At 41.0% G+C, this 14448-nt stretch overlaps 1 protein-coding gene across 1 annotated transcript in view; it reads right to left on the bottom strand.

The window, feature by feature from the left end:
* Nucleotides 1-14448, bottom strand: part of fhit (fragile histidine triad diadenosine triphosphatase) — a 476955-nt gene that overhangs the window by 439030 nt on the left and 23477 nt on the right. The window contains exon 2 of the mRNA XM_037532128.1: nucleotides 5673-5754. The gene's annotated coding sequence lies outside the window, so the exon portion shown is untranslated. The remainder of the gene's footprint in view (nucleotides 1-5672; nucleotides 5755-14448) is intronic.

The following is a 14448-nucleotide window of genomic DNA, read 5'->3' as shown; positions in this document are numbered from 1 at the left end:
AACTATAACTACAATATAGTTACTGAACATAACTATATATTATGGTAAATACACTAATTACTAATTTAGTAAGCACTGTAGAACATGAAAATGTATTAATGTTAATTACTTCCCATATCTTACATTTTTCGTGGATTAACATTTTTACCTGTTTATGTAGCTTGAACAGTCATAATTCATTTTAATGTCCATATTCCAACCTTTCTTTAGGCCTCAGAATAAAAAAAAAGGCACTTTTTTTTTTGTGTTTTTTTTTTTCCTGTGGTTTTGAGACATGGGCGGTAGCGTGGTGGGTAGCGCTGTCGCCTCACAGCGAGGAGGGCCTGGGTTCGATTCCCCGGCCGGGAGACCAGGGTCCTTTCTGTGTGGAGTTTGCATGTACTCCCCGTGTCTGCGTGGGTTTCCTCTGGGTTCTCTGGTTTCATCCCACAGTCCAAAGACATGCAGTCAGGCCAATTGGACGTGCTAAATTGCCCCTAGGTGTGAGTGACTGTCTGTGTCTGTCTGCCCTGCGATGGACTGGCGACCTGTCCAGGGTGTATCCTGCCTTCCGCCCGATGACCGCTGGGATAGGCTCCAGCATCCCCCTGCGACCCTGACGGAGAAGCGGCTTAGAAAATGGATGGATGGATGGATGGATGGATGGTTTTGAGACTGCTAATATTCATAAACTACCTCACCTCTGTTCTGACTGGCTGATCTGCATTATTACTCATTCAAAAAACAGTCGCAGTTCAGTTTACTTCAGGAAATTCGGTTTGATTCGGATTGATGTAACTGTGCTAAATTTAATGACATCACAAAAATTCACAAAAAACTCAAATTGGCCCGTCTTTGCAGCTTTATTTAGGTATATGGTCTGGATGGACTGAGGAATAAATAATATCTTTTGGAAATTTTAACAGTGTCTATACTGTTGCACCAAATGCGGAAAAATCAGTTTTCCACGATATGGACCCTTTAGTGTTCAGTCCAACTACAAGCATTATGATCAATACACTGCATCAAAAACATAAGATGCGTACATACCAAGGCCAGATTACAAATCCAAATGGGCTAATCTACATCATAAACTGAAATTATGTCCAAATCAGACATCTGCAGGGTGGCCCTGAGAAGCCCCAAAGCTGTACTAGATCCAGCTCAACTGGCAGAAGTTTAGCCAATGGCTCCCTGGAGACAAGCAAAGTGGCTCCATCCCAGCTGTGCTAGCACTCCTATCATCACTAACAGCTGGAAGTGTCTGTTTCATCTTTCAAATAAAGATCCAACACACTATACACTTGCAATGAATTCCATTAGCATTAGCATTATTGAAATGGGCAATGCATTCACAGTCTGCGTCAGTTTCCTCCCTTTCACCCTCAAAACATACTCCTCTGCTGCAAACTCTCCAATTCTTCTCTCAGTCTGTCTCCCAATTTCTTCTTACTGTAATATTAATATCTGGTAATTGTTTGTCGGTTGCATTTTATACAGTGTGAACATTTCATATTGAGGGGACCAATAAAAAATATTTCTGAATTACTTTGAATATAAAGTTAACATATCCAAATAGCATTGTTCTTCCTTTGATGTCTGGTTATGTTTGTGTGAGGGTTTATGTAGAAAAAAAACAGCAATCATTTATTTTTACATCATTTTCCAACCTGTCTTAGAAATAAAATAGCTATTGCTACTGTATAAGTCTGATATAATACACTATATTGTCAAAAGTATTCGCTCGTCTGCCTTCACACGCATACAAATTGAGTGACATCCAATTCTTAATCCATAGGGTTTGATATGATGTTGGCCCACCCTTTGAAGCTATAACAGCTTCAACTCTGTTGGGAAGGTTTTCCACAAGGTTTAGGAGTGTGCTTATGGGAATTTTTGACCACTCTTCCTGAACTGCATTTGTGAGGTCAGACACTGATGTTGGACGAGAAGGCCTGGCTCTCAGTCTCCGCTCTAATTCATCCCAAAGGTGTTCTATCAGGTTGAGGTCGGGACTCTGTGCAGGCCAGTCAAGTTCTTCCACACTAAACTCGCTCATCCATGTCTTTATGCACCTTGCTTTGTGGAACAGTAAGGGGCCGTCCCCATGTTCATTTATGTGACATTTATGAATGGTCATTCATAAACAGGTTAGTTTTTATAACATCACAACAATGATTTGAAATCCAGCTGTTTTTGTAGCTGATATATGGACAGGGGACCTTTTAAAACATTTTAAATGTTTACATACACCAACCAACTTTTTTTGTTATAAAAATAAAAAGAAAATATGTACTTTTCCACGAGTTAAGCCTCTAAAGCTTTAACAGTAGTTTTCCTTCTTATTTAAAGTGAAATTTTTGTCATAAATGTTTCTCTTGGCAATGATGTTATTCTCTCTTATTGCTTGCATGTTCAAATCTGTCTTCTTTTCTCTATGAATTTGAACCTGTCCACCCTTCTCCTCGCTCTCTGTACAACGTCTCTGCTGTAGAGGGCCGTTACTAAGATACAGCGCTTTACAAAGCAGCATTGCCACAGCACAGCAAAGGAGCAAATGAAAGTAATTCATACAAAACCCTTAAGAGCACAGAGGCGGCACTGCATCACGGTTGCCCAAGATACCTATTCCTGCCCGAGAGAATATTACCATGGCTATAACATATAAGCGGCTAACCTTAACTAAGCGCCACACTCGCCCACTTAGCTAAGGGGGGCACTTCTTCATCCAGCTGTACACTCGAACCAGTGGGTGTCCTTTTAAGACCGGCAAATTGCTGACGTGGGTTATAATTACCACTAAGCATGCAATTACAAATGTCAGCCCTGTTAAATAAAGGCAGTGTTAGAGGTTCCAAGCGAGAGGCCAATTAAACAGAGTGTAAATGCGTACAGACGTACAGTCAAAACAGACAAGTCAGGAGAAAGGAGGTGACACACTTAATGACCGCAGTGTTCTCTAAACGCAGAGATGGAAGCAAACAAATTGAAGAAAATTGGAATCTCTTAATGAGTAAACAACACAAAAAGTGTGCAAGGAATCTTTTTTGCTAATAATAATACGAAATGCAATGTACAGATGAGATTACGGAAGTCAACATACCCATAATATAAAATGTCTATGTGTATATATACACACAGTCAGAGACCACCAGTCATTTATTTAATTTCCCATCAAGATGGCCACTAAGTTCAAGGGAAACCTATTTAAAAGAAGCTTACAAAAAAGCTTCAGCAAATAAACATACCATCAAAACATATAAACTATACTGCCAAAAGAATTTACTCGTGTCTTCACGCACATATGAAATTGAGTGACATCCAATTCTTAATCCATAGGGTTTGATATGATGTTGGCCCACCCTTTGCAGCTATAACAGCTTCAACTCTGTTGGGAAGGCTCTCCACAAGGTTTAGGAGTGTGTTTATGGGAATTTTTTGACCGTTCTTCCAGAAGTGCATTTGTGAGGTCAGACACTGATGTTGGATGAGTAGGCCTGGCTCTCAGTCTCCGCTCTAATTCATCCCAAAGCTGTTCTACCGGGTTGAGGTCAGGATTCTGTGCAGGCCAGTCAAGTTCTTCCACACCAAACTCGCTCATCCATGTCTTTATGAACCTTGCTTTGTGCAGGGGTGTGTAGTCATATTGGAACAGGAAGGGGCCGTCCCCAAACTGTTCCCACAAAGTTGGGAGCATGAAATTGTCCCAAATCTCTTGGTCTGCTGAAGCATTAAGATTTCCTTTCACTGGAACTAAGGGGCCGAGCCTAACTCCTGAAACACAACCCCACACCATAATCCCCCCTCCACCAAACTTTACACTTGGCACAATGCAGTCAGACAAGTACCGTTCGCCTGGCAACCGCCAAACCCAGACTCGTCCATCGGATTGCCAGACGGAGAAGCATGATTCATCACTCCAGAGAACATGTCTCCACTGCTCTAGAGTCCAGTGGCGACGCTTTACACCACTGCATTCAGCGCTTTGCATTGTGCTTGGTGATATAAGGCTTGGATACAGCTGTTCAGCCACGGAAACCCATTCCACGAAGTTCTCAACACTTCTTGAGCTAATCTGAAGGCCACGTGAAGTTTGAAGGTCTGTAGTGATTGACTTGAAAGTTGGCGACCTCTGCACACAGCATCTACTGACCCCGCCACTTTGTGGCTGAGTTGCTGTCGTTGCCAATTGCTTCCACTTTGTTATAATACCACTGACAGTTGACTGTGGAATATTTATTAGTGAAGAAATTTCACGACTGGACTTGTTGTACAGGTGGCCGAAACATTCCTAAAAGCGTGTAATACCTCCACAAGCACAAATAACAGCTGCTATTTTCTTTGGCATGGGCTGGACAAGTTCCTGAATGTAGGCGACATCAATGTTCAGCCACTCTTGCATCAAAGAATTGCGCAGTTCGGCCAGATTTTGTTGATGCCTTCCCTGGTATCCAACTCATTGTTCCAGGTAGTCTGACAGATTTGCTATCAGCATTGACATCTAGAAGCAATACTTGCCTGGAAGCAAAGGGATTTTTATTCACACGCCATGAAAGACGCCAACGGTCCCTGTTCATCAGTTTTGTCTTTCAGCCACAATTCTGACGTACATTTCCAATAGATTGTGATTTTTGCCACTGCGGTTAGACCCATATGACCAAAACACCTTCATATTCAGCTACTTCCTTCACACTATGGCCTTTGGCATTTTTCACACATCGAACGAGACATTGCACTGTACCACCTTTTCTCAATCTATGAAACCATAGCACACCCTGCAGGTATTTATAGGCAGATCATCAACACCATCTGCAGGAGCCTGAAGTTACTACCAACTTAAATATACAAGGTGAATTTTTTAGTATATAATATGTATATTATATTACATTACATTATATATAATAATATATGTATACAAATTATAATTATATATTGTATAGCATATATAACATTGTACTACACATAATATACTATAATATTTTTAGTTACATCATTGCTAAAATTGACAAAGAAGTGCTGAACTGAATGCTTATATTATGCAGTTAAAATTCATTCTTAGGAAAAAATATAGGATACATTCCCATCTTTTACAACGTTAGGTAAACATTACATCACAAACTTTCGGCAGTTAAAAGTCATACTTAGAAAAAAAAAACTGGACACTTTTTCCCCCACCACTTTTTCAAACTGGACCCCTCCGGAGAAGACCACCTGGCTTCTCGCCCCCAGGCAATTTGAGTTTGAGTCCCCATCTCCAAAGGATGTGAAGTCAACTTTTTAAACCGCAATGTCACAGCACAGTTCAGCGCACTTGGAGGAGAGTGTGACCGTCTGTGAGACCCAACACATGTCCTTGATCGGCCAGAGCCCAGCATGTTAGCCTTACTTAGGTCTTAAATCACCCTTGCACCTCCATAAAATACGAGTCACGAACTCTCTTCTATTTTGAGGGCTCTGCCTCAGAAGCAGTGAGACGCAGAAAGGGACAGAGCGAGCAGGTGAGAGAGCAAGAGAAAGAGGGGAGGACACACCACTGGCCACTAGCAGAACCAGTTTTGCTGTTTGTTGTGTCTGTAATCAACTTGCTTACAAGTCCTCTGAATAGAAAGAGGCCGGAGAGAAGAGAAAAAAAAAAAAAAAATCAATGCTCCTGGCCAATTTTATTGTCAGAGCGATGCAATAAATACACGTACCTTCGGCCTCCAAGTCTTCCCACGGCCCCCAGTTGAGGTAATTAGCGGCAGCCACGAGCACAAGCAGCTGCGGTGAGGAAAACTAAAACAAGAGGGAAAGGAAATGCACTGGAGTTACTCATGACAGACTGGGCAATTATTACTGCTGTTATGAGCTACTCTGTGCCAATGATCAATCCACTGGGTTTTTAAGCAAACACAGCTTAACATGGAGTTCAGGACATAGAGACAGTGTAGCATATGGGTAGAACTGAGCTGCACGCTTATTTGAATTATTTGACTGTAAACTGTAAAGCGTGGTTGTATTATTTATACACCTCAAGTAGTGTGTATAGGCCTCCACAGTTGTGCCGTTGCTCTACATTTTAGGAATTCTGGGTCTGAGCAAATGGAGTTTTTAAAAAATCATTGATGTGTCCTGTATAAACTAAAATGCCTCAAAATCAATATGTACTGTTTATTATTTTTCCAAGTGTCACTGGACGCTCAGAATCTGCCCTTTTCACAAGAAACGGAAGCGAGTAAAACAACTTCCACTGTTGTCTTACGGACTGTTATTAACCTCAGAAACACAGGCATTTGTAGCACTTCAGCTCACCACAGAAAGGTGGGTCACTTTATCTTTGTCAAAGCTGCCAAGATTGAAATTGGAGGATGAATTGTTGGAGACCCAAACACACAACAATGTGGGAGTCCAAGCTAAATAAAGGACATAAATGCTTTGTGGAAAAATTCATTCACGGCTATCAAAGTACAATAATGCCTACTAAGATCTGCAGAGTGATAAATGGATGAATAGGTGAAAACAACTATAACCAAGACACTAGATAAGCCATGTTAGCTGGAGAGTTGAATTAGCTCGCCAACAATAAACTAATTCACAAAAAATGAAACGCACAAACATGCCAGCAGGGGGCGCGTGGGGTCACCATGGTCTGTAGCCCCTCTGTAGGCATTTTACACAACTACAGGCTCCAGTGAGGGAACATCTACTGCCCGCTATCTCACCATCAGATGCCGACAGCTTTTGGGGGAGGGAATGAAAACTGTTCCTCTGAAAGCGGCTGCAGCAGCAACTTTGAAGCACAAGGTTAATGTTAGCAGTGAAACGCTGACACAGAGGTTATTTTCCTCTGTATGACAAAGCTTATTCCTTTGATAATTGCACACTCATTTTTCCTCTGCTCATCATCAGCTGACAATCTGCTGAAACTGCTTTTGCTTCAACATCAAACACTTGAGAAAGCTGTACACACTCTACTCATCTTTGTTGTTTTAATGGAAGCAGTGGAAAAGCGGAAAGGTGAAAAGGGCTTATTAGGAGTTTGCTTAGCTGTCAGAATATGTACACGCACTGAAATGATGTGACATTACAGTAAGTATAGTATTAAACTTCAGCACCATTATACAGCAACACCAGTTAATCACAAAGCAGCCTAACCCGCCAAAGCCTACGAACTACTACACTAGACAAAGGAAGCTGGTTTGTTTGGGGTACTTTGGTGAGTTTGCGAGTGTAACGTTGTCAATTCAGTGCACATTCCAGTTAAAACATCTTGACATAATAACATAATCAGGTGAAATTTTAATCAGCACAAGTTATTAAATCATTAGACAAGTTTAAAACAATTATTATAATTGTTAATAATAATGATAATGATAATAATAATTGTTTTAAACTTTAACATTTAAAAACTATTATGCTTTGCAATGTAATTGGTAATTAAGATAATAATTTTTAGTTTTAAACTTTACCAGTAATGGCTAAAAATTCTTAGAATGTAAAATAATTCTTTACAGTTTAATTCCAATCATAAAAAATATATATGAAGCAGGTTTTTTTTTTAATTATGTTTATAACTACAACACTATATACACTGTGACATTATTAGTCATATGCTAGTTTAAAATGTACCAGTAATTGCTTGAAAAATGTAATTTATTACAGTTAAAATGTCAATCTGAAAAAGTCATATCAGGCAAGTTTATTACATTTCTGATACATTATGTTTAACTACATATGTATTATTACATAATTAGTGTCACAATACTGATTAACATATAAAAAGCTACTAGCAATTGTTGGAAATGCAATCATTTATTAAAGGCAGAATATCAGGAAAGATCACTTTATTACTGTACTGAACATGAACATGAAAAGGGATATCAAGAAGTTTGTCATATGATGTTAATTATTCCAACCATAACAGTTGCAAAATCACTGTTAATTACATTAATTAAATATATAATTACAAATATTATATATATTTGTTAAACAATAAAACAAGATTTGTTAAACAGTTCAAATATTAATCTGAACACGTTTTCAGCCTGTTTGAATGTAAAATCTATTACATTTTGCAGAGTTATTACATGATCAGTTATGACATCATTGCAGGTTTCACAGCTGTTCCACCTCAACAGTCTTTGCAGTGCTTACACATTAGAGTCTGTGAGTTGTGTGAAACTCTGAAAGAACATAGATCTCCAGGACAGGTTTGGGGAGAAAAGTGATAAAGTAAAATGACCTTCATTTTTCATCTGAAAACCACAGTTATGCACTATTAACTTAATGAAAGAGCTGGAATTAAGCTGGATGTTATTGCTACCTGCACCCTCAGCGCACGATCATAGAGACGGCAATTTTACAGTGCTGGCCTCAAGTGGGCACCTAGTAGGTGCCAGTACGCTGCCATCAGCTGAAATTTTTCACATGCTTGGTTGAGAGTGGTCCACTTTCAAAAAATATCCAGCCGAGCGCAGCTCTGTGGCCACAAACTGACCACTGGACGCAGATTTAGAAGACAGACAGGTTCCTATCTACAACAGGATAGGTGTTTCTTATAAACTGGCCAGCAAGAGCAGCTACATCACGTGAAATTTAATCACCCCAGTCCATTTACAACGCCACATAAACACTTCCACATCACTGAGCATTCCCTGGCAAGTTATTCTTAGACCTTTACAGTGTGGGTGGACCCTCCTTTCTAAAACAATTAAAATTGAATTTAGGCTAGTTCCACTGAAAGGTAAATAAAATATTCACAAGCTACCACCTTAATGTTTCTCCAGTACACAGCTCTTGAATATGCTGAGTAGAAATGCAATACGCCGGCACTGAGCAACACTGTCCTTGAACGCACCTTCCTTTAGAAAGAAATGCTAATGCAAATATAGTAACCTTGGACTATTAGTTTTCTACTGCATTCTACACACCCCTCCCAAAATTGTTCTTCCACAGAGCAGCAGAACACAACAAAGCGATGCCAATGCATCAGAAAAACACCAGCACTGAAGGTCACAATAATTTAGAGTCTGACTTTAGGGCATGGCATTTATTATTACATCAAAGGGAAAGGGCCACCAGCTTAAATTGAGGCCTAGAAATTAAGCCAGAGAAAGATTCAGTGCAAGCTAGGACTTCATCAACTTGACAAATCTTAGTTTGTTTTAACACATGGCTCTGTATGTATACCAATAAATATTTCCATGTATGAAGTCCAGATAAGAAAAGTGTTTCATCCCAAATAAAGATTATATAATCTTAAATTATTATATATTTTCTCTCTCTCTCTCAAAAATGGAGATACAGCAGTGATATTTTATATATATATATATATATATATATATATATATATATATATATAGACACATACACACACATACATATACGCACACACACATACATTATATATACACACATATACATACAATACAGTTATTAGCACCTCTTGCTGTTTGGTTGTTGTTCATAATACACTGCAACACTTTCTTAATGATATTATCACTGTTTTAATTGGAGGGATTTCCGTCACTGGAGTGATGGGTGCATCTGCGACAGGTCATTTGCCCCATCAATCAGTACTGCACCAGAGCAGGCAGCCAAGTTATTTAAGTAATAACGCTTGTGGAAGCTGAGCTGACTCACTACCTGTAACTGAGCCTCACCTCACCTCAGTAAAGCATATCTCGATGGTCATATTAAAGGTAACTGTATACACTGAGCAAGAGAGAACGCCCCCCCCCCCACATCTATCTACACATTCCTGCCCCCACAGAAAGAAAGGCCAATCATGCTGTCTTGCACTCCGAGAAACGGATGGCTGTGGCATCGCTGGGAATTAAACTCACACCTTCCTGACCACAGAGCCAACAATTTCCAACAGCTGCACCACTCAGAAGCCTCAGAAGATTCCAGCTAAACGATCAGACACACTAACAAACAGAAAGTTACAATTTATTTGTATAAAAAAAAATTTTAAAAAAAGATAAACGCTTGCAGCCCAGATGAACATTATTTTCTGACTTTCACACAGTACCGCTCATGGTTTTCAAGCTTGGCGCCCGCAACTGAGGCTGTGATGGAATGCAGGTCTTCCCTGTACCTCTCATCTTAAGAGGACGCATTCGAGTCGAGGCAAAAAATCCATTTATCAAGACAATGTTGAAGAGAGGGAGTGCCAGCGGGAGCTTGTGGGAGATGTGCGCTGGCACTACAGCTGAGTGCCTGGCACAGGCGCGCTATTACGAGGCCTGTTCCAAGACCCGCGGGAAGCACAGGACCTGGTTTTACTTCTTTTTACCAACACCCCCCACCTTCATCACCACCACCACCACCACCCCCACCCCCCTCTCCTTTCGCTCTGTCTCTCTTCTTCTCCTCCATGGCTCAATCTCCCAGAGGTGACAACCGAATGAGCGGGAGGGCAACCGAGGGTGTCAGTAATTAAAAGGGCTGATTAAAGTGACGGAAGGAGGACAAAGCAAGAGATGGAAAGAGAGAGCGAGCAAGATAGGCACAGAGAAAACAAGGCTCGCGAGAGAAAAACGGAGGTGGCGTGAATCACAACACATCATCCGCAAAAAGCTGCACTCGCTGAAGAAAGACGAGAGGGATTTACATCACATCGATTGGGGTGAAGGGGAAAAAATCCTGCCCTAGTTTTATTGGGGGAAGAAGAAAAAAAAAGAATGACAGCAATTGAACCTTTTCACTTTTCCGGCTTTAGAAGAGCGAAGCACGACAGAGCAGTCATTTGTATTCAGGTGGAAAGAAAAGAAGAAAAAAAAAAACTTCATTCAAACAAGTAGCGGAGAAGCAAGTTGCTGAAGAAACAAATCTGCTATTTTGTAACGTACTTTTCAAGGTTACAGTGTGGTAGAACATTATTGATTCTTCACAAAGATATTTGTACTTTGTGTCCAAGCCTACAGGCGATTAAGCTTCAAAGACACGCAACCTCTAGCCTGGCGCTCGGAGAGCTAAGCTCCGAAAGAAACCTTGTTCTGCCACTAAGCGTTCCTTTGGTAACATGCTTTTAATTTAGGCCTTGGGTAGCTCCAGGGAGAACATCACAAACATGAGGATTTAGCCAACACATTCCGGTGCTAGCGGAGTGCTGAACTCTTCCAAAAAAGCACATTTAAAAATAATCAAATAAATCCCGTCTAATTGGGGACCAAGTGGATGTCTAAACAGCACTGACACGGTGATTTTCACATCAAAATATGATGTAACACCACTTGGACATATTTATTTATTTATGTATTTATTCCCCCTGTTTACGCCTTGTTAATGGGAAGGTTCTAAACTTGAAATGACAGGAAAACAGTGTTAAATACTGTGAAGTCATTCCAATTTTGGATCATGGGTCAACAGCAAGACATTTAAAAAGTTAGGCACGAAATACTGGCACCCTTGCCGGTGACCTTGGTCTCTTTTACAACGCAGGGTTTTGAGTACAGAGAATGACCAGTCCAGTGGCATTTCCACATGGACATAGTTCAGCACGGAATGCTTATGAACTGGAGCAGTTAGCTGCCCGTTCGCAAGGCTGCAGAACCATTAAGTGGGATGACCTACTGAAATAGCCATTGCTGACTGGATCTACATACAAGTCGATATTGTGCCAGCGTATCCTGCTTATTTCAGAACCAAAAACAGTCCAATAATTCTGGTTTGCTTACATGTTTGACAAACGAATGAAGGCAGTACACACTTTTTCAATAAATAATTCAATACATGTCAAACCACAGGTCTAATAACAACTGCTAAACGGTGCAGATACTATGACAGAAAATCTGTTAGCATGTTAAGAGCTCTGCTCACCACTGAACAGACTTGATTCTGAATTCCTAAATCTGAGGTCAGGTGGAGAGTGTTGGAGGAACACAAAGCCAAAATGTGTTCCATGGTCTTTGGATCTGTATCCTGCTAGCTAGGCCAAGCATGGGACCCAGCCATGGGAACCACTTGGGACAACAAAACAGTGGTCTGGCCTGCTGGGATACTAAAGTCCAACAACATCTCAGTAACAACCTGTGATTCCATAGCAAGGTTATAACAATGGCTTAGCAACCACCTGGGATACCAAGGCAACAGCCTAGCAATTTCTTAGCAACCACCTTGGATACTAAATCAACAGCCTATCAACATCTTAGCAACTACCTGGTATTCTACAGCAACGGCCTAGAAACTCCAGTCCTGGAGGGCCAGTGTCCAGCACAGTTTGGAGGATTCCCTGCTCAAAACACACCAAGGTAACGTGGCAATTAACAGATACTGCACGTGATCAGGTGTGTTCAAGCGGGTCAATCACCAAACTGTGCTGGACCCTCCAGGACCGGAGTTTTGCAGCCCTGGCCTAGAAACACCTTACCAACCAGCTGGGATTTGACAGCAACAGCTTTGTGAAACCAATGGAAAAGAGGCTTTTGAGACCCAACCCTATCAAGCCCGACCCGACTGGTGCTGCTAACGGGTCAGTGTGCTGCAGAGGAGACGACCGCCAGTTCACCAGGTATCATAGTTTAAAGTACTGTCACAAGCTTAACACTGTACGTGACCCGTGTGCTTTCATCTACTGTAATGAACAGATCATAATGTTTCTTTTTATTTTAATGGTGAGCAAGTCTATTAACTAGGCTTAGTTGTACAGATAGAGAGTTCAATAGAGGAAATGTATGAATATGGAACTTTTACATCGGCATAGTCCTTCAAACCAAAACAAAGCTACTACATAAAACAAATCAATCATTAGAAAACAAATACATACACACTATATATACACACACACACACACACATACATATATATATACATATAAGTTTTACTTATAATCTATTGAGAGGGTGATATAAAGTACTCGATCCAAACGACCATCGTGAATCCTCAAGTCCATAGAATTTTATGCTTTCCACATTAATCGGACCTCAACTCCGGTCCGGCAAGGCCTTAGGCCTAACTGAGATGTAAGATGTCACATAAAAACAGGAAGACGGAGATAAAACTGAACATGAATGCTCTAATGAGCTCATGAACGCTATTAATGTCCTCTTTCAAGCCTCCGACGCAATTAGAGGGATGAGACGCGCGTAAAAAGACGCGATAAGAGTTAAAACCACTCCGCTGTCAAGTGGGATGACCTTGATCAAAAAGCTCCATTGGAATGAGATAAGTCATGTCTTATTCAAGGCCCTTTACAGATGTGAGAGATGCCCCAGAGGAATGCGGAGGGCATTTGGTTCCATAATTTACCTTGTTACATGTCTCAAGTACACGGAGAACCCGTTTGGGAAAGATCTGGAAAAAAAGAATCTTTATCGTAGTCAGAGCCTTTTAGTCGGCCGTTCATAGAGTCACGCATGGCACATCTTCTCACAGCAATCGTAGTAACATTTCTATTATCCGTGTCCACAATCTGCCCCTTTTAAGTTCGAAATGAAAGGAAATGAAAGCAGAGGAGTCAGTGAAATCAAAGCTTCGAAGAGATGGACAAACCAAGCTTTACAGGGAGCTTTGCAGCAAGAGAAACGCTGCGATATTCCAGACCAGAATGGTGCTGAACTGTTCTGACACCCTGTCAACCCACATAGCAGAATTTAGAGACTGCTAGATAGGTTTGAATTGAGAAGAGCCATAGCACATCTCTTATTTTCCCCTCAAGATACTCATGTGGTTCAACAAAAGCACCCACAAAACATCCACCCTATTCAGCCTGCTTCCCCTCCTCAGAGACCGCCCAGGCCTCAAAACCGAATAGAAAGTGTGTTTCAGCGAATTTACCAGAGGCAACCCCTCAGAACCGCTAGCCTCTCAGTAGATGCATGCATAGAATGAGACACCGCGCGCTTGCAAACATCTATATTCAAAGCAGCAGATGGGAAGTGCTTCTGGCAAACAGGTTCTACATGCCTAACCTTCACCCTAAAGTACTGCAATGTTTAAAACACAGTGCTTACCAGAAAAGTCTATTTAGAGGCGAACATTGAGCCCATGGCTCAACTACAGTTCAAAGAAAAAAAAAGAAAGAAAAACATTCACTTTCCTTTCTTCTACCTAATGTACACAAATTTATAACCTATTCTTGAACATGACGGCCCTTAACAGTCTGGAATATGATGAAGGACTAGAGGATGACCAATACACCAACACCAACTGTGCAGCAGAAGATGAGCTATCGTCTCTGACTTTATTACAAGGTGGACTGAGAAGGTAGGAGAGTCAAATAGAGTGGACAGTGAGTGTTTAAATGCTCCAGCAGCACCGCTGTGTCTGATCCATTCAGACACAACTAACAAACCACTACCACGTCAGTGTTACTGCCGTGCTGAGAATGATGCACCATGCCAAATAGTACCTGCACTGTGAGGGTTCATGGGGGTCCTGACCACTGAAGAACAGGGTAAAAGGGGGCTAACAAAGTATCAGAGAAACAGATGGACAGCCTATAACTGTAGAACTACAAAGTGCACCTGTATAGTAAGTGGAGCTGAT

The sequence above is a fragment of the Pygocentrus nattereri genome, chromosome 21 (assembly GCF_015220715.1).
Source record: "Pygocentrus nattereri isolate fPygNat1 chromosome 21, fPygNat1.pri, whole genome shotgun sequence".
Classification (NCBI taxonomy): domain Eukaryota; kingdom Metazoa; phylum Chordata; class Actinopteri; order Characiformes; family Serrasalmidae; genus Pygocentrus; species Pygocentrus nattereri.
This window is presented reverse-complemented; position numbering and strand designations above follow the sequence as displayed.